Source organism: Lepidochelys kempii, chromosome 2 (genome assembly GCF_965140285.1).
Source record: "Lepidochelys kempii isolate rLepKem1 chromosome 2, rLepKem1.hap1, whole genome shotgun sequence".
NCBI classification, from domain to species: Eukaryota; Metazoa; Chordata; order Testudines; family Cheloniidae; genus Lepidochelys; species Lepidochelys kempii.
In genome coordinates this window covers 17,537,766-17,549,027 of record NC_136381.1, presented here as the reverse complement: position 1 = coordinate 17,549,027, position 11,262 = coordinate 17,537,766, and positions in this window count along the sequence as shown.

Genomic DNA, 11,262 nt, shown 5'->3' with positions numbered 1-11,262 from the left:
AGGGATCTGCATTGTGTCCCCTGCTATTTTTTAGGACAGCTGTTCAAAACAGAATTCCGTGTAAGAATTCTTCTTTAGGGTGCTCCTGCTGTCATAGGAATCCCTGTACTGGGGTTCGGCTGACAGGAAGCTGGGGGAAAGAACTGGAAAGCTTAAAGACTGCACAGAAGCACTAGCAGAGGTCAAACTAGAGAGATAAGTGAAGCACTCTACCAAGTCTTTTCAAAACTCAAGCTTTGTTACTCATGAGGAGCCACTCACAGGAGATTATGCAGATTTTCATAATATGACCCTCCCATTTCTTTCTTGTGGGATTGGATTAGTAATTAAATTTTCATCATTAAATTTACTGGTGAACACTCCCATGAAGCAAATAGGGGCACTTCATACCTCTCAGTCTGCCAGCAGTCTCCGGCCTGGTTTACATCTGGTTCACAAGTCCACATCTCACATCTGGAGGCAAGCCAGAAATATGTTTGATTAACGGTTTCAAAAGCTGCATTTTGGAAGTTACCTTCACAACCCTCAGAGGTAAAGATGGACCTTTTTTAAATGAAAGTTTAGTTTTGGGAGCCTGAGGTGCAACCCCCAGGGGAAAATCCTGGCTGAGAGCAGATGTAATCTGACTCCTGGGCATTTGGATGGTCTTCTGTCTTCAGATAATCCCCTGAAATCCCTGCAGATCTTGGGGTATCTGCATGGTCTCAGGGCTGAACTCCTTGATTCTTCCCCCAGAGGAAAACTTTGTCTACAGCAGGAAGAATTCTGAGGAAGCTCCCCTGTATCCTTAATGGGTTTGTCTTCCTCCCCGCTCTCCAGCTGTGGATGTGCCCACAGGGGAGCTCATCTACAACGAGTGTAGTTTTGCCCTTTTCAGTTGGTCCTGTGTTTTTTACGATTCACTAATATACAGATGAGGAATGATACATATCGAGAGAAAACCAATTTATATGCTATAAATAAAACTATGGGGGAAATGAGGGGATGCAGCACAAGAATAAAACCAACATCTCCAGGTATGCTACAGAACAGCTATTCACAAGTTTAAGTCATATATATTGTCATTATGTAGGCTGAAGCTGCTGGAGAATGTGTGTATGCAGCAGAAGTATTGCTATTTTTAGATTGCCATAACTTTTGCCCCAGTAGGTGGGGCTGTTCAGCATCACATTTGTTCTGTGCAGCGCAGTAAAAGCATTTGGGAAAATAAGGTTTCAGAGTAACAGCCGTGTTAGTCTGTATTCGCAAAAAGAAAAGGAGGACTTGTGGCACCTTAGAGACTAACCAATTTATTAGAGCATAAGCTTTCGTGAGCTACAGCTCACTTCTTCAGATGCATATCGTGGAAACTGCAGCAGGCTTTATATATACACAGAGAATATGAAACGATACCTATTCCCACCCCACTGTCCTGCTGGTAATAGCTTATCTAAAGTGATTTCCAGCACAAATCCAGGTTTTCTCACCCTCCACCCCCCCACACAAATTCACTCTCCTGCTGGTGATAGCCCATCCAAAGTCCTTACCCATAACTACTTCACATTTGGGGACAATGTATACCTTCAGATCAGCGGCACTGCTATGGGTACCCGCATGGCCCCACAGTATGCCAACATTTTTATGGCTGATTTAGAACAACGCTTCCTCAGCTCTCGTCCCCTAAAGCCCCTACTCTACTTGCGCTATATTGATGACATCTTCATCATCTGGACCCATGGAAAAGAAGCCCTTGAGGAATTCCACCATGATTTCAACAATTTCCATCCCACCACCAACCTCAGCCTGGTCCAGTCCACACAAGAGATCCACTTCCTGGACACTACAGTGCTAATAAACAATGGTCACATAAACACCACCCTATACCGGAAACCTACTGACCGCTATTCCTACCTGCATGCCTCCAGCTTTCACCCTGACCACACCACACGATCCATCGTCTACAGCCAAGCTCTGCGATACAACCGCATTTGCTCCAACCCCTCAGACAGAGACAAACACCTACAAGATCTCTGTCAAGCTTTCTTACAACTACAATACCCACCTGCAGAAGTAAAGAAACAGATTGATAGAGCCAGAAGAGTTCCCAGAAGTTACCTACTACAGGACAGGCCTAACAAAGAAAATAACAGAACGCCACTAGCCGTCACCTTCAGCCCCCAACTAAAACCCCTCCAACGCATTATTAAGGATCTACAACCTATCCTAAAGGATGACCCAACACTCTCACAAATCTTGGGAGACAGGCCAGTCCTTGCCTACAGACAGCCCCGCAACCTGAAGCAAATACTCACCAACAACCACATACCACACAACAGAACCACTAACCCAGGAACTTATCCTTGCAACAAAGCCCGTTGCCAACTGTGCCCACATATCTATTCAGGGGACACCATCACAGGGCCTAATAACATCAGCCACACTATCAGAGGCTCGTTCACCTGCACATCCACCAATGTGATATATGCCATCATGTGCCAGCAATGCCCCTCTGCCATGTACATTGGTCAAACTGGACAGTCTCTACGTAAAAGAATAAATGGACACAAATCAGATGTCAAGAATTATAACATTCATAAACCAGTCGGAGAACACTTCAATCTCTCTGGTCACGCGATCACAGACATGAAGGTCGCTATCTTAAAACAAAAAAACTTCAAATCCAGACTCCAGCGAGAAACTGCTGAATTGGAATTCATTTGCAAATTGGATACTATTAATTTAGGCTTAAATAGAGACTTGGAGTGGCTAAGTCATTATGCAAGGTAGCCTGTTTCCTCTTGTTTTTTCCTACCCCCCCCCCCAGATGTTCTGGTTTAACTTGGATTTAAACTTGAAGAGTGGTCAGTTTGGATGAGCTGTTACCAGCAGGAGAGTGAGTTTGTGTGTGTATGGGGGTGGGGGGGATGTGAGAACCTGGATTTATGCAGGAAATAGCCCAGCTTAATTGTCATGCACATTGTGTAAAGAGTTATCACTTTGGATGGGCTATCACCAGCAGGAGAGTGAATTTGTGTGGGGGGGTGGAGGGTGAGAAAACCTGGATTTGTGCTGGAAATCACTTTAGATAAGCTATTACCAGCAGGACAGTGGGGTGGGAATAGGTATTGTTTCATATTCTCTGTGTATATATAAAGCCTGCTGCAGTTTCCACGATATGCATCTGAAGAAGTGAGCTGTAGCTCACGAAAGCTTATGCTCTAATAAATTGGTTAGTCTCTAAGGTGCCACAAGTCCTCCTTTTCTTTTTGGGAAAATAAGATAGCTCCTATTTTTATTTCCCTATTCTAACTCATTGTGAGAAAGTTTGCAGACATCAAGCACTTTCCAGATATTTTTAACTTTATGGACTTCATTTTGTTCTGTGAAAATGGAAATAACTTGAAAATGATCGGGTAGCACTTTAAATGAGATGTCTTTAGGAACGTGTTTTAGTGAGTGTTTGCGATACTGAACGTATGTTAATTAGGTACCAATTAAATTGGGAGTCAGGAAGATTTAGTGGACTGGTAATTATTATTATTATTTATAGATTCCTATGGAGTTTGTTGCCAGGGCAGTTAGGCAGCTCAGTTACAATGATTAAAATACAAAATGAAAATGTGAAAGTCTACAACATTGGTTCATAGATCAAAAAGCCAGAGGGGTCATTGTGATAATCTAGATCTCCTGTACAATACAGGTCATAGGACTTCCCTGAATTAATTCCTGTTTGAATTAGAAAAATAACTAGTCTTGATTTTAAAATGTTCAGTGGGTAAGTAGCTCCAACTGTTAATTACCCTCACTTAAAATTTGCACCTTATTTCTTGTTCACATTGGGCTACACCAAAGTCAATGGACTTTAGGGGTCTAACTCACTTAGGCACTTCTGAAAATCCCACTCTCAGGAAATAGGTAGCTGCATTCCCCAATAGCTGAAGTTTCTAGGTGGAGTTCAGAGATAGCTCTAAACTGCTCACAATCTGATGGTTCAGCTGGGAGTTAACCAACATATAGATGTCCATTGTGAAGCTCACATCTGAGAGAAATGGCTGTAGTCTCCAGGGTGTGGATGTTGAAAAGCATTGCAGGCCATTGCTCCTATCTAGTAATTCCAGAGAAATGATTGATTCTGTAGGAGCTAGAGGTGCACACAACTTCTGCCAACTCATCCAAATGCTTCTCCCTACCGACAAGTTGCACTTTCATCTTATCCAGGCTGAGTCACAGTCCGTTCACTTTTACCCAGAGCCCTACCTCTGCCAGACACTAGGAATGTAATCAGACTGCAAAAATTTGGGCTTGATGAAATGGAGCAGACTACTGTCAGCTCACGGATGGCACTGCAGCCCCAAATGTTGCACCACCTCCCTTCATGGCTTCATTGACATATTTAACAAGAGGAGAAACCTATGGAACTGTCTGTGTGAGGGCCATAACAAAGGAGAGCCAGTTACCTAGCATTACCCTCTAAGACCTGTCTGAAAGGAAAGCACAATCCCATCACTCCATTCCCTTCTCACAAATTCCAGAAGGCAACTCAGCAATGCCTTGTGGTCAGTAGTTTCAAAAGATATTAATAGAGCTACTAGAATCTGCATGAACACCTAGTTCTTGTCCATCACTAGAAGGGGACCATCAACCACTGACAGCAATAGTTTAATTACCATACCCAGGTATGAATACAGAAAAAACAGAGATCAAAGAAGTCTGAAGAGTTGGCCAATTAAGACCTTTTTGATTATCTTCTCTGAGAAAGGGACATTCCAAACAGTTTGATCAACATGATATGTGTAGAATTTTTAATATTTTTCAGCACTGAGAGGGAAGGATGATTAGGTAGTTAGGGTATGAGCCAGAGACCAGGGTTCAATTCCTTGACCCACCACAGACTTCCTGTGCGGCCAGAGACAAGTTGCTTGGATTCTCTATTCCCTATTTGCAAAATATGGGTAATAGAACTTCATGGGGTGTTGTGAGGCTAAATACATTAAAGATGTTGAGGAGCTCAAATATGGGGGATTTATAAAATGGGGGATATATAAGTACCTAAAACAGATGGATAGGTTGAACTCTTGGCGCCCCTGAAGTCTTTTTGCCTGTAAGAGGAAATGAAAGTGAAATACTGGTCCACTCTTTACTAAAGTGTAACTGAAAAATGTAGCTTGCAACCATTTCTCTTTCTTTAAACATCATTTTCTTTGTTAGCACCAAACTTTTTAGACCTGAAACTGTTCTTCATTTACCTCCGGCCAAAATTTCATTCTCATTTAATATTAAAACAAGACAAATTGAGAACATTAAAGCAGCATTGTTATGTAGTTCAGTGCTACAATTTAACATACTATAAAGCAGATAAGCTCTAGCAGGGAATGTCCTGCAGATTTTACATGATCTATTTTTAATATTCGCTACATTTTTACCTAGAAATTACTCTTCTTAAAAAATTAGCTATAATTTATGTATGATCTTACAATGTGGGGGTTTTTTTTGCTACTCAATGTTGTGTATTGATTGTGAGATCCTTGGGGCAAGAAGTGTGTCTTCTTCTGTCTTGTACATGGCTGAGCAAATCAGCACCTAAGAAATAATAAAACAACAAATAATAGTAATTCAGCTAGTAGTGGGAAAAAAAACTTTAGCCCAGTTCTGGTTCATGCTATCATTTATGGTGGAGATAAAACAGGAGGAAGTAAACTGTCTCTTGCAAAGTCAAGAACACATAGGAGTTTTGCCTGAGTATGACCATAGGATCAGGCTCCACCAGAAACAAAGGTAAAGTATCAGTCAGATGAAAATGATGAAAGACTTGCGGGGGCAAGAGGGAGAAGATTGTTTCCAATGGTAGCTGATGCCCAAAATAAGTGGTGAAACTGCAGGTAGCAGCGTGCATAAACATGAGTTACTCTGCAGTAAGTCCCACCCATTCAAGCCCCATACTGCACCAGTCCAGACCCTTTACTGCACTTTGCACTAGTGCAGCTGTGTTGGTGTAGCTAGATAGGTGCAAAAATTCGTTATGTAGACTAGCCCTTACCACTACTGAACAAATCCCTCTGGTGGCAGTTCTGTGAACTGCAGCCTCCAGGGGTTGACTCACCTCCAGTGTGACCAGGAGCCTGCACTGGGAGCACATGGTTTTGAACCTTACATTACATGATCAGACCCACTACCCAGTTGACTGTATTGGTGGGGCTTAGCCCCATTATCTCCTAGTGCCCAGCTTCTCCTGGTCATGCCATGTTTCTCCTGCTATTGAAAAGGAAGTGACAGAAAATGTGACCGTAATGGAAAATATACTCACAACCAAAGGTCCAAGTCCTTTTAATCCTAGCCCTCTTTTCTTTTCTTACAATACTATCCAGCTGTTATTACTATTACTGGTTCTATAGCTATGTAAATGTACCCAGCCTTTAAGAAGCACAGTACAATGCAAAGAAAGATGGGACCAGGTACAAATTCAGATCCAGATGCCAGGTTCTCAAAGTGAAAAGGGGCTGAGATTTGATATTCCACTTTGATCACATCACTGAATACAACACTACGACTCTGCAGCTACTATTTTCCAGTACACTGCGGTGGTTTAAAGAGGGTTGCAATTTTAACAACATCATCCATCATGTTAGTGAAGATGATGTCGTATGCAGGCCTGTAAATGTGCCTGAGATAGAAGTTTGGGTCTTGTTTGCCCATTTGACTTTTGATATTTTTTTATATTCTTACTAATAGCTGTGGGGGGGAGGGGAAGCAAAGACACTGTGTGTGTTACATCTGCCCACAAGCAGATGAGGTGAAAAGAGATAAGAGGGAGAGCTAAAGTGTTGCTGGGTAGAGTGGGAGTTTAATATACGAGTGTACACTTGAAGGACAGTCCTGCCTCATCTCCTCTCCTGAGATAAGGTCAAGCAACCAGTCGGGAGGGACAAAGGAGGATGGGGTGTGAGGCATAAGAAACATTAAAAAGCCAAAGAAATGCCTGTTCCTGACTGAAACACAACCTCACTCCTTACCCCTCTTATGGGGTACAAAAGAGGTGGTATCGAAGCCTGCAGATCCACGACCCTCCAAAATGGAACATGACCATAAATTGTAAGGGGTGGGATCAGGGGCATGCACTACAGGTCTAATTAAGCCTGCTAAGAAGGAGGCGGTAGGGAAAAAAAGGGGACAGGTTAAAACTCTGCAGCATACAGAGCTATGGATATGCTTGCTTAATTAACCCCAATAAACATCACATTGCCTGCCCTTCAGACTATAGTCTTCTGCTTTCTGTCCGTGTGACAAGAACCCAGGGAAGGGCGAGGGAAAAGCCCTAAGACATCAGTTCTGTAAAAACAACAAAACAAGGCAAAAACAAGAAGACATCAAACCAAAACAAAAGCCCTAGGGGTTCTTCTTTTCTGTGGGAAGTCACAATAGGTTTTAAAACTACAGGGGAGATCTTGGCCTCATTGAATCTTGGCCTCATTGAAATGAATGGCAAAAGTCCCATTGATTTCCATGGGGCCAAGATTTGACCCTAGAATTTCCGTGTTGTCACTAATAAAAGGTGAAAGAGCTCCCTTCTACCCTACGAAGATGGACCCAGGAAACTTGCTGGCTGGTTTACCCATGAAGAGCCCATTCTGTAATCTTTACTTAGGCAAAAATCCCACTGAAGTCAGAGGGAGTTTTGCCAGAATAGGAACTGCAGGATCAATACTGGAGTAGGGATGTGTGGAATAAATGGGAAATGAGTTTTAGGCTGACAGCTGTATAAGGCTAATGTGTATCATCTGCATTGTTGTAATGGTCACACTTTTTATTCAGTATCAGAGGGGTAGCCATGCTAGTCTGTTTCCACAAAAATAATGAGGAGTCCAGTGGCACCTTAAAGACTACCAGATTTATTTGGGCATAAGCTTTCGTGGGTAAAAAACCCACTTCTTCAGATGCATGGAGTTGCATCTGAAGAAGTGGGTTTTTTACCCACGAAAGCTTATGCCCAAATAAATCTTAGTCTTTAAGGTACCACCAGACTTTCTATTCAGTTTCATTTTATAGAGGGTTAACAAATGATTACTATTGTTTTAAGCTTATTACACACGAGTAGCCTGTGTGATAGATGTTGTTAGCACATCACTAGGAATGCATTAGAGATAATAAGTTTTCATTGTAAGCGAACTTTTGGCCTATTGGACTTGAACACATGCAATTAACTATTTATTAACACATTTATTAAAAATAGATTAACCCTTTAAATATTTATTAATGGAGCCTTAATATAAAATGGGGCAATTTTAATTCACTAAATGCTAAATTCTGTCTCCTTTACACAGGTGTAAATCTGGAGTGACTCCATTCACTCCATTGGAATTTTACCAGATTGATACTGGTGTACCAGGAAACAGAATATGACCTTAGATAGTGAGTATGATTATTACTCATTAGATAAAAGCTGCCTTTAGTTAAGATTTGGTTGGTTAGGCAGAGGCAGTGAGATCTTGCTCTCTTTCCTTTGGAAACTGTGGTGCATTTTTCTCTCCATGAGCATGAGAAAGGGTTTTTTATGAATTTTTTTTTATTATTATTTTGTTTTCCTTTTATTTTTTAAGACAGGGACTGAAAACCTATTCATGTGAAAAAGTCAGATCCCATTAAACAGGGAAAGGAAAAGGCCCCACATTGTGTCCTGTGTGCCCAGTGTCTCATAAAGGCCAGAGGGGACAATTTGGAGGGGAAAAAGGCAAATGTGGGGAGGTGGAAGCAAGGGAAATGAGACTGGACTAACCCTCCCTCAAAAAGACAGAGCTTCCGGAATGTTCACACCCTTCTAGAAAAAAAGACGTAATCCTCAGCTGTGGTTGCTGATTCCCACACTGCCCGGCACGTTGTATCGTCATTTCACCTCAGTGCAATGTGAGTGCCAAGTGGGTGTAAAAAGAAGTCATTTCAGAATGGTAGCATTTGCCCCCCAGTTATAAACGACTATACAAGGTGCAAGGTAGGGGAGAATCATGCCCTGGCAGTTTGCTATGGGGTGGCTAGGAGAAGACCAGAGGCCAGGGGGGATGAACAGCCAGGGCTGCTGTAGGCTGTGACCAGAGCCAGACAGGCCCTGGCAAGGCTCAAAATTCAGAGGGCATTGCCCAAACCCCATCTGGGGTTGGGGTCTGAACCTTTTCAAATCCCCTCTGCCCTGTTATTAGATGTATACATAGTTTGGTTATGCTGTATCTACTTTGCAGCATACTTTTCATATAGCTCTTGGGTCTGATTTCTGTTTACACTATGGTCCCTTTACACCATTCTGGCTGTATAATGGGGCCTTCAAGTTAGATGTAAATTACATTTATACCAGTTTAAAGAGCTCTTTACACTGCCAGAGTGGTGTAAAGGGAGCCGTTAGCATGTATGAAAATCGGGCCCCTTATTCTGAAGCTGGTTTACAATATCCTTTTGTAATCCATTGGTGAGCAGGTAACACTTCCCCTCGGTGCCTGATCTACAGAGGATATGAGTCTATTTTGATCCCACTTGTAGAAGCTGGCTCTTTGGCTCATGCTTTTTAGCTCTGGAAGTTCCCCAGTTCAATCCCTGATGTGTCAGCCAGGATGGCCGCGATCACCTTTTCACACGTCGTTTCACTTTGGTGAGATTAGGCTGCGATTGGACACTTAAGTCACATGGTGTTCCAGGGTTTGGATAGCTGTTGTATAGAAGAGGAAGGTTTGAGCGAGTCTCTGGGACTCTCAAGGAGTAGCAGTAGTTTAGGAAGAGGTGGTAGATTATTGGTTTTAGGGAACTTTAGAAAATAGAAAACCTTTTCCTTTAAAATCATGCAGGCCTGGCCAAAGCAACATTCCTAGAAAAATCAGACTGTTATTGACTGGTGAAGAGTTCCTCTCATTCCTACAAAGTAATTGTATGCCCTGCACCAGGAGCTCTAAGAAGGGGCTTAGGGAATTTGTTGTGGTTTTGCCCAAATCTCATTTTACAGAAGTGGAGAACTGGAACAATAGGCTCCCCAGCAACAGAGGAGTTGTGTACAGAGCCAGAATTATAATTCAGGACTTTCCAGTACTCTGAGAAGACCATGCCACTCTTATGCTGCAGTGGAACATTTTGATCAGTAAACCAGATTCCATTTTGGGCTGCATCTTTTAGTTCCTGGTTTCTTTCTTTGTTCCATGTTCTTATTCTGAATAGTAATATTACACTATCTGAGGGGATAAGTGCTCTATGCTGCCTGAGCAATGTTCCCTTCCTTGTTCCATTCTCAAAAGGAGTTTTTCACTTTTTTTCTCAAGGGATCTCACTATATGTCTCTTGCTTAATAAGAAGCAGAGGATGACTTTTCTATTTGTCTTGAAAGAAAGCCAGGACAAGCAGCATTATTATGCAGATCAGTAAAATGTGCAGCTTTTGACAGTATTAGGTGAAGTAATATTAGCTATAAAGTACCTATAGAGAGTATATTCCTGCTAAGGGTAGGTCCACACTAGGAAGTTTTCCTGGCATAGCTGTGCCTATAGGGGTATGATTTTTTGGTGTCATAGCTATGCTGATAGAATGTATAAGCATTATATTGGTACAAAAGTCCTTATACTGGGCAGCGAACCGGCATAAGCTATACAGGTATAAGCAGTTTTATACTGATATAACTGCTTCTGCGCTGGGAGGGTTTTATCAGTTTAACTGTAGCAGTGTAGTTAAACTGGCAACATTTTCTAGCATAGAGTAGGCCTAAGACAAGGGTAGTCAGGCTGGATCTGAGAAAAGGTGAAAGGTCGATGCAGAAAAAATATTAAGTTCAAGTCTGCATCCTTGCCACATATCATAATTTAGAGGATGAGTTCTGACAAATGCACACTGGAGAAAGCCCTAACTTAGCCAATCGTCATTTTTTCTACACCTCAGAGAATTTGCAATTAGCCAAAGGGTGACCCAGAAACTTCTTGGTGGTGCCAGCTGGCAGAGGGCACAGGGGGCATAGAGCTTTATCCTCTGGGTCTATCTACATAATGGTGCACCACAGGGTGGCATGTGAGATCTCTACTAACAGCCAGTAACACACGGGTCATCTTAATCATTGCAAAGTGTACGTGCAGATGATATTTAAGAAGTTATATACCTACAATGGAAAAATATGTTCTGAAAGCCTGGAAGTTAAAAGCAGGTCATGAAGAGGTAACCAGCCTTGGACAGAGTTTGTTTAGGCAGAGGATTGGAGGTGCTTCTCTCTCTTTGTTTGGTTTAAGTGTGTATTGTGCATTGTGTGCCTCACAAGGTAAGCCTCTCTGC